This window comes from Danio rerio, chromosome 19, assembly GCF_052040795.2.
Source record: "Danio rerio strain M-AB ecotype USA chromosome 19, GRCz13ab, whole genome shotgun sequence".
NCBI classification, from domain to species: domain Eukaryota; kingdom Metazoa; phylum Chordata; class Actinopteri; order Cypriniformes; family Danionidae; genus Danio; species Danio rerio.
Genome location: NC_141039.2, coordinates 49,388,784 through 49,405,552, shown reverse-complemented (window position 1 = coordinate 49,405,552; position 16,769 = coordinate 49,388,784). Strand labels below are relative to the sequence as shown.

Sequence of the window (16,769 nt, the reverse complement as noted above, 5' to 3'; positions counted from 1 at the left end):
TCTTCATGTTTTTCAGTGGTTTTGTTGGCACAGTTTTAGAGAAACAGATACTCGACAGATTTCAGCGCTTGGCATGGGGAAACTGAGGAAATAAGAGTGTAAACAGTGAGAGTTTTGGGAGTTCTGTCCCTGTTGGAGTGCAGAAGGTGTTGGTGGTGAAGGATGGATGGATGGAGAGTGTTGGCCTGAGGTAATGCGCTCGTTTTCAGAAGAGTTATGATGAAGTCAAATGCCTGTTCATCAGACTCCCTGCTGTCCTGTTGGCCAGGGATAAATCAGACCCCAGAGAGACTCCTTTCCCTCGGCCAGCCAGGCTCCAGTGATTGACTCCGAGAAAGGCTCCGGTTCGAGCCTCGGCTGGGTCAGTTGGTGTTTCTGTGTGGAGTTTGCATGTTCTCCCCATGTTGGCGTGGGTTTTCCCGGGTGCTCTGGTTTCCCCCACAGTCCAAACACATGCGCTATAGGGGAACTGAATAAACTAAATTGGTCGTAGTCTATGAGTGAGTTAGTGAATGTGAGTGTGTATTGGTGTTTCCCAGAACTGGGTTGCAGCTGGAAAGGCATCTGCTGTGTAAATTACATGCTGAAATAGTTGACGGTTCATTGCACTGTGGTGACCCCTGATGTATAATGGGACTAAGCTGAAGGAAAACGAATGAATGAATGCGATCGTCTTGCACATTCATTTGATTCAACTGGATTAACAAACACATGACCACGACCTCATACACTCTCAGAAATGAAGGAACTGGGGGAGTATCTTTTTAAAAGATATGTATTTGTACCTGAAGGGTCCATATTGGTACCTCAAAGGTAATTTTTAGGTACATTTGGACACTTTAATGCACCTTTGAGGTACCACCGTGGACACTTTGGGTACAAATATGCATCTTTTTAAAAGGTGCTGCCCCAGTGGCAGCTGCTGTATTTCTGAGAGTGTACTGTACGTTAAGCCGAGTTCTTCATAATATAATTAGCCTGATAATAAAGTTTGCAATGATGCAATGCAGGCGAGGCAGTGGCGCAGTAGGTAGTGCTGTCGCCTCTCAGCAAGAAGGTCGCTGGCTCAGTCTGCGTTTCTGTGTGGAGTTTTCATGTTCTCCCTGCCTTCGCAAGGGTTTCCTCCGGGTGCTCCGGTTTCCCCCATGGTCCAAAGACATGCAGTACAGCTGAATTGGGTAGGCTAAATTGTCCGTAGTGTATGAATGTGTGTGTGGATGCTTCCCAGAGATGGGTTTGCGGCTGGAAGGGCATCCGCTGCGTAAAAACTTGCTGGATAAGTTGGCGGTTCATTCCGCTGTGGCAACCCTGGATTAATAAAGGGACTAAGCCAACAAGAAAATGAATGAATGAATGAATGAATGAATGATGCAATGCATTTGTAATTGCTTAAAATGCTATGATGAAATATGCTGAGTGCTTTATTCTGTGTATGAAGCCACACCATTTCACAGAAGGACTACATTCAAACACTCGACTCAAACTATAAAGTATGTTTTGAGTAAAAACGTGATCATATGTGGCATTTGCAACCAGCCTTCTTCAAAATATCTTTTTTTGTGTTCAACAAAAGAAAAAGGGATGAGGTCATTTTCATTTAGGGTGAGATATCTCTTAATCAATTCTAAAGCAATAGGTTTACTCACTTTTTTCAAGTAGGTCTACTAATTAATTTTACAGTGTAGCTTTTATGGTTAAAATTATATATATATATATATATATATATATATATATATATATATATATATATGTGTGTGTGGAGTTTGCATGTTCTCCCTGCGTTCGTGTGGGTTTCCTCAGGGTGCTCCGGTCCAAAGACATGCAGTACAGGTGAATTAAGTAGGCGAAATTGTCCGTAGTGTATGAGTGTGTGTGTGAATGAGTGTGTGTGGATGTTTCCCAGAGATGGGTTGCGGCTGGAAGGGCATTCGCTGCGTAAAAATGTGCTGGATAAGTTGGTGGTTCATTCTGCTGTGGCGACCCCGGATTAATAAAAGGACTAAGCCGACAAGAAAATGAATGAATGAATATATACAGTATATACATATATATAACATGTCTGGTGAAGATGTGACAACATGGTGGTTCAGTGGTTAGCACTGTCGCCTCACAACAAGAAGGTTACTGGTTTGAGTCCCGGCTGGGCCAGTTGGCTTTTCTCCCCGTGTTGGCGTGAGTTTCCTCCGGGTGCTCTGGTTTCCGCTTTGGGTGCTCCGGTTTACGCCAAAGGAAAATGAATGTATGAATGAATGAATTAATGAATGAAGGAATGAAAGGAACATCTGGGATGACAAGGGGGAGATTAAATGGTCAGGAAATGTTCATTATGGAAGAGAACTAATCCTTTAAGTAAACCTGGTGTTTGCTTTTAGTGACTTTATTGTGCGAGAGCAGAGTTTTGTACTCCGGTCACGTCAAGGAAAGCCTGTAAACAGGTCCTAGATCACCAACAGACAGACCCAGAGGAGACCGGGAGACATTTTCAGCATTGTGTGAGCAATAAAGCCTACAAAACAAACAGAGTTCACAACAAAAATGCAATATAAATCAATACAGAAATAAAAGTGGAAGCAAAAGTCGTGCTTCTGACCATGAGGGTCCAGTCTAGATTTAAGCCTTAAGATATTTAATGAATAATTTTGTTGGCATTACATGAGAACACATGCACATGTACAATTGTACAATGCAACATGCTACCTATTGTTCATCTATACAGAAGTCTAAGTTATGTCTTGCTAACAAATTAAGAATTTTGATATTAATGATTATACAAAGTATAATTAAAAGTGTCATGATTCAGGTCTGATCTCGTTAATTTTATCACTCAGTATTGCCTCTTTAGTGTCGCAGCTGCAGGTTCTCCTGATTAACTATCATTGCATTAGCACCTGTCGCCACTCATTGCCTATTAGCGTCCCTACTTAATCCTCTATGTTCTCTGTTTCTGTGTCAGATTATTATATCGCTTCTGTGTTTCACCTCGCTGTTTGTGGATCACTACACATTTATCCAGTCCAGTCCAGTCCAGTCCAGTCCAGTCCAGTCCTGTCCAGTGCATGCATGCGTGTGTCTTAACCAGCCTTCAAGTGCCTGTCTGCATCTGGTCTTGAGTCAGCTGACGCCAACTCTCCTCCTCTACTCCTTCCTTGACATCTCTTGTGGGACCCATCGGTTTTCATCTGATGAATTTGTGTTATCCAGTACTGCGTACAGCCTGGGTATTGTGTGCAGCAGTCTGCCTTTGTTGAACTGTACCTAATAAACTGTCCTTGTTTACCCGCACCTCTGGTATTTTGTCTGGTCTATTACAAAAAGTATATTGGAATTAAACTGATCCTGTGAGTCTTTTAATGTCAACAAACGACTCTTGTCCTAAATATATTAGGCAAGCTACCATGGTATATGAACTATTGGTACATCAAAATATATTTTCAGTGGGTGTCTTTTGTGAATTATAGTAAAAATGCATGATGGTCACCATTTTTGCTCAGAAAGCATTTTAAAATTGAAACAAGACACATTTTAATGTACAAGGTTTGATCATTAAGAGATATTCACAAAGACTCAAACGATGTTTTCTTTCTTTAAATGTGTTGCTTCTGTATTCTCTATTTTTAAAGTGCTTTAAAAATAAAGCAGAGTTCAGTCTGAGCTAATCTGCACAGACGGTCAGTGATTAGTATTTGCGTAAGAATAATTTCCAACCCATTCCTTACCAACTATTACTGCACAGCAAAGATGAGGAACAATCAATCACGTAAAGCACACAAAGAAAGCAAGACCTCTTAATTATACCTCGCCGTGGAGCATGTTTACACGGTAAGGCCCCGTCCTCCCTCTCAGACATCCACTCGCAGATATTATACAATTTGTTGTGGAAGATTTATAATGGATGGAGAGACTCTGCCCTCGGGAGATTTACCGTCTGACACACAGTTCTGTAGCATGAGGTCAGGACTTGCTGAGTTTGCTAACACTTCTCCATAGGGATGCTGACTCAGGGGCAAACTCATAAAGATATATTCCAAAGATTGACAGATTGCTGCAAATGTATGCTTTAAGTGAAACATATTAATGTGGAAGAGACAATAAAATGCATGCATATGGGCAAATACGATAACATCAATGATGTATTAAAAATACTCTATTTAAGGATCACAGTCTGGCCCCAAAGCACTCATTAATTGTAAAATTTATACTTTGCAGTTATCTTTTAAAATTCACTTGGTTTCATTCATTCATTTTTTTGTCAGCTTAGTCCCTTTATTAATCCGGGGTCGCCACAGCGGAATGAACCGCCAACTTATCCAGCAAGTTTTCTACACAGCGGATGCCCTTCCAGCCACAACCCATCTCTGGGAAACATCCACACACATATTCACACACACACTCATACACTACGGACAATTTAGCTTACCCAATTCACCTGTACCGCATGTCTTTGGACTGTGGGGGAAACCGGAGCACCCGGAGGAAACCCACGTGAAGGCAGGGAGAACATGCAAACTCCACACAGAAACGCCAACTGAGCCGAGATTTGAACCAGTGACCTTCTTGCTGAGAGGCGACAGCACTACCTACTGCGCCACTGCCTCGCCCACTTGGTTTTAGTCAGCTTTTATTGAAATATGATTATATTTAACAGGATCACATTATCTATTTTTCATTGTTTTATGAATAAAACAGCTTTGAATTACAGTAGGTGAGAGTTTAATATGACCAGTACCGCCGCAGCATATACCGCCGCCGCTCTAAAGGAAAAAGAATGTGTTTTTCAACGCAATCTCACGGCAATTCGTAACTTTTTCATTTAGTGGCTAATTCGTACAAATTCGTACGATCTAATTCGTACATTTTAGTACGATTTGCATATCCCCCAATGACGGTTGGGTTTAGGGGTGGGGTTAGGTGCCACGCCTCCTTTTTAAAATCGTACATTTTCTTACGACTGAACTCGTACGAATTAGCCACTAAACTGCCAAAACGTAAAATACTTACATTTTCTCGTGAGATCAGGCTGGTTTTTTAACACAATGTCACTGCAATTTGTAACTTTTTGATTTAGTGGCTAATTGGTTTGAATTCGTACGATCTAATTTATACAATTTAGTATGATTTGCTCATCCCCCAATGAAAGTTGGGTTTAGAGGTGGGGTTAGGTGCCACGCCTCTAATTTAAAATCGTACAATTTCGTACGACTGAACTCATACAAATTCGTACAAGTTAGAAACTGAACTGACAAAACTAAATTTATACTTATGTTTACTTAAGTTATAAGTTACTTAAGTTATACCTAATACTTAAGTTATCTCGTGAGATCAGGCTGGAATATTCCATACTAGCTGAAGCAGATCTCGCAGCCTCTGTTACTCTTTTACTTGCACTTTTTTGTCAAGATTTATTATACTTCATTTAGGATATGCATTTTCACATTCTGATTCCAATGCCTCATTATTAAACTGTTAAAGTGACTATAATTAAATGAAATAGTCTTAAGAATAAAATATAATGTGTAATTTGCAAGAGTGTACTTGCATTGGGATGATTATATTGTTATTCTGACATTATATAATGAGTGGAAAAATAAAATGGTCTTAAATTGACAATAATACCGTTTATTGCAATATATTTTGGTGTAATATTTTTTACGTTTTTTTTACTAAATAACTTTTTTTGTTCATATTTTATATTAGGTTGTATGTTTGTTCCTGATGGTTAAGCAATAAAAAATAATAAAATAAAAAGTTAAAATGATCAAGCTTGAGATTACACAAACCGCCACATAACTCCTCACCTTTTCACTTAAATTGTGGATGAAAAATGTAAACATTAAAGCCGTGTTTAAGATATTCCCATTAGCGAAGCTTCTTCATCTGAATTAGGCTCATTTTAGTGTGAGTTCACTCATTCTTTCTGTCAGTAAATGCGCGCGAAATTGATGGAAGTGATTCAAGTGCGGACATTTTCTCTCCATCCTCACGGTCATCAAAGAGCTGAGAATGACCAAGATGCAACACTCAATAGAACGTTCCATTGCAACAGCAGCGCCCAGCAACAGCCCTGGATTCCGCCTTTGTGGAGTGAAAGCGATCGGCTGTCCACTGGACCTTTTTGCTGTTGCGATGGCTAGCAGCTGCTTTTTTATTTATTAAAAACGCACATTAAAGCTGAGATACAACCTGAAAGACAACAATACAACACTTCCTATCACAATCATCAGCATTTTTAATAGTTTATTTTAAAGACTTATAATATGCTGCTGTTCTATTGGAGTTTTCATTCCAAAATGACTGCGGCACCATCTAGTGGCTGTTTCCCAAATTACACCAGAGTGTCACCTTTTGATTCTATGGTCTCTGCAGTTGTTTTACCGCTGCTGATTTCCAGTCACGTACTAAACTAATTTATCGACTATTTCGTGTATTTATGAGGCTGGTACAAACAACAAAACACAATCAATAACGTTTACAGCAGCAGAGGTTTACTGGATTAGAGACAGATTTGAGTTGACTTTGTTGACTTTGGAGCATTCAAAACATTCAAGGCAACCTTTACTCAGGTAGGGAAGAAAGAGAAGGTTGTTCTCATCTGCCTTTTCTCTCTTGTAATTTCTCTCATTTCCATGTCTACCACTGTTTTCCCTCTACAGTGCAGGCAGGTATTTTTTTATTCATGGTTGGCAGCAAAAGTTGTGCGGCTACTCCAAAAACAATATTGTACAATATGATTCTCACAGTACAAATATTCAGTAATAACTACGAATAAACCCCTGGAGTATAATTCTTCAAAATTGTTACTTTCAAGGAAAAAAAAAGCTATTTCGACGGCAATGTTTTCCACCTACTGCAAATATTTTGAAAACCCAAAGCTTCATTTGTAAAATCTAGAGCAAAGTTCGGTCATAGATGTCAGGTTTTTGTGTTCCTTAGCAGAACATTACTCTCGAACAACTGCTTAGGTTTATTATTTTTTTATATTTTTAAATGATAACTATATATTATTTAAACTTTTACACCTTTTAATTCATCAATGTGGCAATAATTGTTTTATAAATACTTGTGTAAAATTTAAAAAATAATTAAATAAAAAATTTAATAAAATAAAAAGCACAAAACTGGTCGTTTCCACAGCCATGGCCTGTCACAATAATCAATACATGGACTTATCGCACATGGACATGACCTCAATCATTTTTGGTCATGTAATATATATCGCCCATACATAAAAAAACAATTGCAGCTACACTTTAGCTGATTGTGCCACATCTCTATCTCTATTGGAGGTGTCACTGTCAGTATGGCTAAAAACACAGTAGCATTTACTACAGTATATTTTCATGTGGATGTCTGACAACTGAAAATAGATCTGCTAGCAGATATCGCAGCCTCTGTTACTCTTTTCCTTGCACTGTTTTGTTAATATTTATATTATATACTATATATACTTCATTTAGGATATGCATTTTCACATTCTGATTCCAATGCCTCATTATTAAACTGTTAAAATTATTATAATTAAATAAAATAGTCTTAAGACTAAAGAATGATGTGCAATTTGGAAGATTGTACTTGCATTGTGATGATTATAGTGTTATTCTGGCATTATATAATGAGTGGCATAAAATGGTCTTAAATTGACAATAATATAATTTATTGCAATATTTTTTGTGTAATATATTGTAAACAATTAATTATGAGATCAAAAACAGATTTTTCTTCCATTTAAAATACAATAATGTATTTATAACAATCAAAAATATGATGTGAACAACATAAAAGGGCCAAATAAAATATTAAATAAAACATTTAATAGATTTTAACTTTACATTTATTGAATTCTGTATGCTACACTCAAGATTTAACATTGAAAGATTTGTTACTTGAAGGGATGTAACAATACTGTAAACACCATCATACCGCAATAGTAATTTTTTTCAGTATTACCGTAGGCACATGACTCAATAAAACTATATTTCTGAGGAAATTTGCTCAGGTGAATGAAGCGAACGGGAGGTAGCGGGAACTACAATTCCAATCAGCCCAGGCGTGGTCATCATCCTTTGCGGTCTGTTGTCACTACAGATCCAGTAATGTGGAAATGGAGTGTGCTGCTAGTAGCGGGGAAGAAAAAGAGCTGGAAATGATCGAACCTAAAGCGGGTTTTAAATCGGATGTGTGGAAGCATTTCGGTTTCTTTTAAAAAGATACGATAAAGGAGAAAAGGTGACAGACAAAGACAAAAACAGTATGCAGGCACTGCCAGACTGTGGTGAAATATAAGTCGGGGAATACGACTACAAACAGTCATGGGGTCTGCAGAACACAGCACACTTGTTAGATTGATGCAGACATTGACTTGTACCGTAAAGAGACCTCTATCTCACTCATGGCTTGTCCTCTCTAGTGGTGGAAAGACAATGCACAACGTTACCCACTGCTGTCAACCTTGGCTAAATCATATCTCTCTGTCCCAGAAACCTCAGTCCCAAATGAGAGGGTTTATTTGTGTTGCAGGGGACATTGTAAATACCCAGAGATCCCAGCTTTTACCAGATTATAGTTATATGATCATTTTCCTTTATGAACCCATCTCTATCTGAGTGAGTGAGTGATTAAATGTTGAATGTGATGAGTTTTCAACAATACTAAATTGAAACTTTATTTTTTTACATGGTTTAATAGTTTTTTGTTATTAAAATTGAAACATTGAAGTTCCTGTTTCGAAACTTACAGATAGACGGCTAATTTGTGTGTCATTGATATGTTCAGCGCTAAGGTAAATAAACACTTTTGCCACTTTTTTCAAGTCTTTTCATTAGATTTGTTTTTTCCTGTAAATTATTTAAGAAATACCGAACTGTGCCATTCATACCGAGGTATAATCGTACCGTGAAATTCTGATACCGTTACATCCCTAGTTACTTGTGTGTAAATGTTTTATTATTATTGCAAATGTATGGCTTACTATGTTCTCAAAAAATGCATAAAAACATTTAAGATAGACTGACATGTGATCTTTAATTAAATAAATATTTGAAAATCATTAAGCGGTCATTTACTTTGTGTTTTCATAAAGTACTAAAAGAAAAAAAAGAAATGGACATTTTGTCATACCAAAAGAGGAAGTTTCTATAGAATGACCCCTTTACCTCATTGTTATTTATCAGCATTTAAGATGTAATGGTGCCTTTAATCAGAGACAGATTACCACAACATAAATCCTATTTCTGTGCTCAGAATGATACACAAATCAGAAACCCCAGGGCTTGGGATAGCGCTGAGAGCCCTGCGTCTGCTCAATTAACTGTGATGGCCAAACAAAACAAGCTCAGGAATGGTTTTAGACTCTGAGGAATTGAAAGGCAAGCAGAAAGGCAGGGAAACGCGACACGCACCAGCAGGTACAGGTGCTCTTACTCTGACTCTGGACCCTCTGGCCTGCATTGACCAGGAGAAATTTTAATTCCAGACTCATTGGAAATACATGCCCAGGACTCCGTTTTTGCAAACCATGAAAAATACTTTGCACTGGCGACGTTTGCTTGCAGCTTGTATTGACAAATCCATTGTCCACTGTATTAAGTCCTATTGAAACAGTCCTAAAATTGAGGGGGAAAAATGTATGGTAGTGCATGATTTTATCCATTGGGAACCGATTGGATCATTGAAAGATGGGCATTGCTAACAAAATAAAGGAAGATTAGCAAATGGAGGAAAGAAGGGCAGAAACAAGACATGCACTGATAGCCCCAAAATGACTGATAGCCCCCCCTAAAAGGACAGAGCCTTGCCCTAAAAGACTGATAACCCCTCCTAAAAGGGCTAATAGCCCCTCTCTAAAGGACTGATAACCCCCCCCCCATCCCCCCCCGCCCCCACACCACCACCCAAAAGGGCCGATAGCCTCCCCCCAAATGACCACCACCCTAAATTACTGAAACCCCCTTTCAAAGATCTCATAGTCCCACCTTATTGTGCTGATAGCCCCGCCCTAAAAGACTGAAAACACCTCCCAAAAGGACTAATAGTCCCACTCTAAAGGCCTGATAGCCCCTCCCTAAATGACTGAAACCCCCTTCCAAAAAAACTGATAGCCCTGCCTTAAAGCACTGATAGCCCAACCCTAAAGGACTGATAACCCCTCTTAAATAGACTTATAGCCCTGCCCTAAAAGACTGATAACCCCTCCCAAAAGGACTTACAGACCTGCCCTAAAATAATGATAACCCCTCCCAAAAGGACTTAAAGCCCTGCCCTAAAGGACTAATAGTCTCACCCTCAAGGACTGATAGCCCCTTCCAAAACGACTGATAGCCCCACCCTAAATGCATGTTACCCCCTTCCAAAAAACTGAAAGCCACGCCTTAAAGCACCGATTGTCCCACCCTGAAGGACTGAAAGCCCCTCCAAAAAGGACTTATAGCCCTTCCTTAAAGAACTGTTAGTCCCTCCCAAAAGGACTAAGCCCCACTCCAAAGGACTGATAACGCCTCTGAAAAGGACTGATAGCCACGCCCTAAAGGACTGATAACCCCTCCCAATAGAACTGATAACTCCTCCCAAAAGGACTTATAGCCCTGGCCTAAAGAACTGATAGCTCCTTCCAAAAGATTGATAGCCTGTCCCAAAATGACTGTTAGTCCCTCCCAAAAATCTGATAGCCACGCCTGAAAGCACTGATTGTCCCACCCAAAAGGACTGATAGCCCCTCCCAAAAGGACTTATAGCCCTGCCCTGAAGGGCCGATAGCCCCACCCTGATAGCCTCTTTCAAAATGACTGTTAGTCCCTCCCAAAAGGACTGAAACCCCTTCCTAAAAGGACTGATAGCCACGCCCTAAAGGACTGATAGCCCCGCCCTAAAGCAGGGGTCACCAATCTCATTCCTGGAGGTCCGGTGCCCTGCAGGGTTTAGCTTCAACTTGCCTCAACACACCTGCCTTGGTGTTTCAAGTATACCTAGTAAGACCTTGATTAGCTTGTTCAGGTGTGTTTGATTAGGGTTGGAGCTAAACTGTGCAGGACACTGGCCCTCCAGGAACAAGACTGGTGATCCCTGCCCTAAAAGATGGAAAACCCCTACCTAAACGACTGATAACCCCTCCAAAACGGACTGATCATTTGAGTAGGCAGGGAGGGTTATGGTATTATAGTGAAAGATTATGAGGGCAAATGATTTTTTATAAAATAATAAGTTATATCATTTATAACATGCACTACTATATGAATATAACAGTAAGAAGAGCAAATTTTAAGGTAATAAAAAAAGCTATTTTGTGCTATTTATTAGCTATTTTTATCCTTTATTTGTCGATAATATGTTCCTGTAAATGTCAGTAGTGTGAAAAGAAACACGTTTTTCACCTTCATTTTGCCCCATAGCGTTTGTTTTATCCAGAAACTGCAGGCAAATGTATGCCGAGGCACGAATTTGTGGTTTTGCAAAAATGTAGGCCTGGGCACATAATCCCAATGAGCCCGTGCTGGAAATCTGGACGAGGGAATCACTGGACCGTAGGTGTATAGTGCAGACAGCCGTGCCTGACGTTTGGGTAGTCAATTCACACCTGGCTTTTAGGATGAGGTACCCATCCATACCAATGATGAACGCAATAAATCAGCTGAAATGGGAACCATCTGAGGGCTGCTGTAGGACAAATGTTTGCGGACTGGATGAGTTAAATGAGGTATTACGGAAGGAATGTAATCTGCATTGAGGGCGAGTTGTGTTTCAATTAGCGTTTTTCAATTCAAATGAAGTTGTGTTTTCTTTTTGAGCTTTCCAGAAAGTCATGAGAGTCATTTATGTGGCCGCAGTTGGAAACGCAAAGGGAATCCGGGGCTTTGACTTTTGACCTGCATTGCAGATGAACCCCATATATCATTGGTTCTGGATGATCCGCATTCATCTCAACATCTGCACATGATTGCGCTCTGCTCCAGTGGTACTTGGCATTTCTAAAATATCTCCTAAAATACTTTGCGCAGTTCAATTCATCACAGTTAGCTTATTAGATGCTTTTATCTACAGAAAACACATGCAAGATGATCGCTTTATCACAGATGAAATAGATTAGAATAGAGCAAAACCATTATGACAATATTATAGTTTTAACTTGATTTATAGAAGGCAGAGATTAAAATGTCACCCAGTGTAGCTAGTTTATATAGCAAACAATCAAGTCAGGCATATTTAGAGCAATTTATGACATTTGACTATATTTACGGTTCACAGTTTGGCCCCAAAATACTCATAAATTGTCTTCTGAAGTCGGTAAACGTTGGCACTATCCTTCAAGTTTATTAAAATATGATTTAATGTAGTTTGATCAGACGTTTGTCATATAATGTTTTCTTGATTTACTTATGTACATTTAATTTGATGCAGACACCAAAATGTGACGTCTTGATTTTGGCCTGATTTTGATTATATTATATTATATTATATTATATTATATTATATTATATTATATTATATTATATTATATTATATTATATTATATTATATTATTATATTATATTATATTATATTATATTATATTATATTACATTACATTACATTACATTACATTACAATATATTATATTATATTAATTATATTATATTATATTATATTATATTAATTATATTATATTATATTATATTATATTAATTATATTATATTATATTATATTATATTAATTATATTATATTATATTATATTATATTATATTATATTATATTATATTAATTATATTATATTATATTAATTATATTATATTATATTATATTATATTAATTATATTAATTATATTATATTATATTATATTATATTATATTATATTATATTAATTATATTATATTATATTATATTATATTATATTATATTATATTATATTATATTATATTAATTATATTATATTATATTATATTAATTATATTATATTATATTATATTAATTATATTATATTATATTATATTATATTATATTATATTATATCATATTATATTAATTATATTATATTATATTATATTAATTATATTATATTATATTATATTATATTATATTATATTATATTATATTATATTATATTATATTTTAATTATATATAGTATGTATTGTCAAAATGTTAAATAAAAGCTTGGTTAAAAGCATAATTTAGAGTTCTTAGCCTTTCAAAGTCTAATTCTATTGCAGTGGCCCCCTCTGCTGGAGACTCAGCGCACTCGCACCTCTCAAACACCAACATGCTATTTTTATATTAAGCATGCGTCATTTTTATTCTCTCTGTACAGTAGATTCACATGCATGTTATTGATTAAAGCTGAGATTTATCTAGTTTATGTTTAATAGTTTTTAATATGAGGATCTCACATTTCTTCTACTTTTTCATTTGCATTGATTACAGTGTTTGATATTACCTTGATTTTAATTGTTAGCTTAAATACACGATATAATTGCTAAATGTATTTTGCATGGTACTTTCTCTCTCTTTCAAGTTCAAGTTGCTTTATTGGCATGACATTTTGTCCAGTTTGCCAAAGCATATTAGATATTTATAAAATATGTAATACAGTTGAAGTCAGAATTTTTCGCCCCCCTTTGATTTTTTTTTTCTTTTTTAAATGTTTTCCAAATGATGTTTAACAGAGCAAGAAAATTTTCACAGTATGTCTGATAATATTTGTTCTTATGGGGAAAGACTTATTTGTTTTATTTCGGCTTGAATAAAAGCAGTTTTTATTTTTTTAAACACAATTTTAAGGTCAATATTATTAACCCCTTTAAGCTATATATTTTTTCGATAGTCTACAGAAAAAACCATCATTATACAATAACTTTCCTAATTATCCTAACCTGCCTAGTTACCTTAATTAACCTAGTTAAGCCTTTCAATGTCACTTTAAGCTGTATAGAAGTGTCTTGAAGAATATCTAGTCTAATATTATGTGCTGTCATCATGACAAAGATAAAATAAATCAGTTATTAGAGATGAGTTATTAAAACTATTATGATTAGAAATGTGCTGAAAAAAATCTGCTCTCCGTTAAACAGAAATTGGGGAGAAAAATAAACAGGGGGGCGAATAATTTTGACTTCAACTGTAGCATTCATCCATTTTGCCTTCGGCTTAATCCTTATTTCAGAGGCCACCACAGCGGAATGAACCGCCGTACAGTAACATAATCAAATTAATAATAAAAATACATTCATTCATTAATTTTCCTTCGTCTTAGTCAGAGATTTACCAGGGTTCTCGACAGCGAAATGAACCACCTGATAAAATATACAGTAAATGAAAAATAAATACCAGAGGAAAAAATTGATAAAACATAATAATTATAATATAAACAAGAAATTAGACACATGAATTTAGGCTAACCATTTCTTATTATGTGAATTGTGTACACATTTTGAAGCCAGTTTAGAATAAAGTAATTTTTTTCATTCATTCATTCATTCATTCATTCATTCATTCATTCATTCATTCATTCATTCATTCATTTTCTTTTGGCTTAGTCTCTATTTCAGAGTTCGCTACAGTGGAATGAACCGCCAACTATTCCAGCATTACGCAGTGGATGCCCTTCCACTTCCATTGTTTGACTGTGGGGGAAAGCGGAGCACCTGGAGGAAGCACACATCAACATGTGGAGAACTTGCAAAGTCCACACAGAAAGGCCAACCGACTTAGCCGGGACTCGAACCAGCAGCATTCTTGCTCTAAGGCCACAGTGCAAACCACTGAGCCACCGTGCCACCTAGTATTTTTTTTAAATTAAATGAACATTAAATTAAATGTCTCTCTCTCATGGTTAAAAAAGGCAAATGTCAAAGTCTTATTAATTACTTTGATCAATGATTAATAAAATTAAGAAAAACATGGAAGATCTATTAAATTTTGAAATTATTTGGTGTTGTCGAGGACTTTTGGGCTTTTTGTTTGCTGTATAATGTTTTTCTAATAGGTTAATGTATAGTTATTAATTGTTTATAAAGTTTCAAAATTTTTTAAAATACTGTATATATATATATATATATATATATATATATATATATATATATATATATATATATATATATATATATATATATATATATATATATATATATATATATATATATATTCATAGTTGACGTTTGAGTTTTCAATGAGCGTCTTCCACTCATGCACACTATCACAGTTCTGCACATGTGACTGACAGACAGCAGCTGCCTTCCTACTATTAATAATGCCTCTCAATGATATCAGAAAACAAACAGATAAAACATGGATGTCATGCATCTAAAGCACCTTATAGTCAAATACACTGAATTTAAAAACATGCACAAACACAATCTTCTGCATGTCAACACATTTCAGTGGTATATAAAGAGTTTGCAGTTCAGCTGTACTATATTTTTGTCGAATCTTTCATGTCTTCACTTGCTGCCAGATGCAGTGAAAGACTATCTGCTGTGTACGTCAGCAAAAACTATTCAGTCTCCTTCAGGTGTCACCTTTTCCCTTACTAAAGATGGTCTACTTCTGTTTTGGACAGAGCTTCTCTTTGAGATTTCTTCATTCAAAACAATGATTGTGTATTATTTCAAATGTATTATTTATTGTACTTGTTACTAATTGAACTATGCCAAGAATTTAAGATCAGATGCTCTCGCTCTGCCGATTACACATCTTTTTACGATAAATGGCAACCCCTCATAACTTACTTTCAGTCGCTTCTAAGTTTGTGCACTGATTGTATTTTTCCAATTTATTGACATCACCTCCTCCTCCCCCCCCCCCCCTTTTCTCAACAAATAATCTTGTTTTTCGATTTGTGATAAGATTATTTTGCTTACCCCATTGGCAGATCATTTAGCTTGATTTAACGAAAAACTCACTTCATTTTGGCATATTATTTCTAAAACAAGAAAATATGCTTTGCTTGTCTAGAAAGAACTTTTTAAGAACTTTGCTGTTTTAAGAACTTTTAGATATTTGGACTAGAAACAAGACAAAAAAAATCTAAGTCATAAAAGCATTTTTGCTGTGTACAGCAGGGGAGTTCTCAAGATCTACCTGAGCTCAAACTCCCCTCTCGCCTTGAAAACCGGAGGGAGCCCCGGGCTCAAGCATGTTATGAGCTCAGGGCTCTCCCCCGGAACAGCATGCCAAACACGCTTTATAATCAATCATCAGCTAAGTGTGAACTCTTGAAACATGGAGTGTTGTAAAGAAAGTGTCTGGTGCATATAAAGATGTGCACATTCAGAATTGTACAATGTTTTCTAAAATACCTGAGGTGCTTATAAGTCTCATGTAATTTTGTTTAAAAAAAAACAAAACAACAGCATAGGTTTAAAAATTGTAATGTGTGAGATCAGTATTGTGAATCGTATTGAATCGTGAGTTGAGTAAATTGTTACGTCCCTACCTTTCAGTACGTTTTCCCTCTAATTTTGGCATTGAGTTTACTCAGTCAGTTTATTCATGCACTGTTAAGGGAACCAGTGCACACCAATGCAGTTTACAACACTCCTAATTGATTTCATTAAAGAGACAAAATCAGTTTAATGCACCTTTCCAGATAAGACGCCCTATGTAGCTGTCCACACATTTGTGCCGCCTAGGAAAAGCTTAGCACTTGCTGACATCTTTACCCTGTTTACCCCGGCGATGGCCGTCGTCTATGATGAAACACGATTCCCCACCAATCCTACAAGTGTCAAGGAAAGATGATCGGTGGAAATGCCAGGCATACTTTCCAGTGCCATTTAGGGTTGGTGTACCCAATTCAAAAGCACTG

The 16,769-nt window shown here is 36.6% G+C and overlaps 1 protein-coding gene across 1 annotated transcript in view; it reads left to right on the top strand.

Moving 5' to 3' along the window:
• Positions 1-470: 470 nt before the first annotated feature.
• The window catches only part of LOC148679877 (uncharacterized), a 165,856-nt gene continuing 149,557 nt past the window's right edge, over positions 471-16,769 (top strand). The window contains exon 1 of the mRNA XM_088651558.1: positions 471-665. The gene's annotated coding sequence lies outside the window, so the exon portion shown is untranslated. The remainder of the gene's footprint in view (positions 666-16,769) is intronic.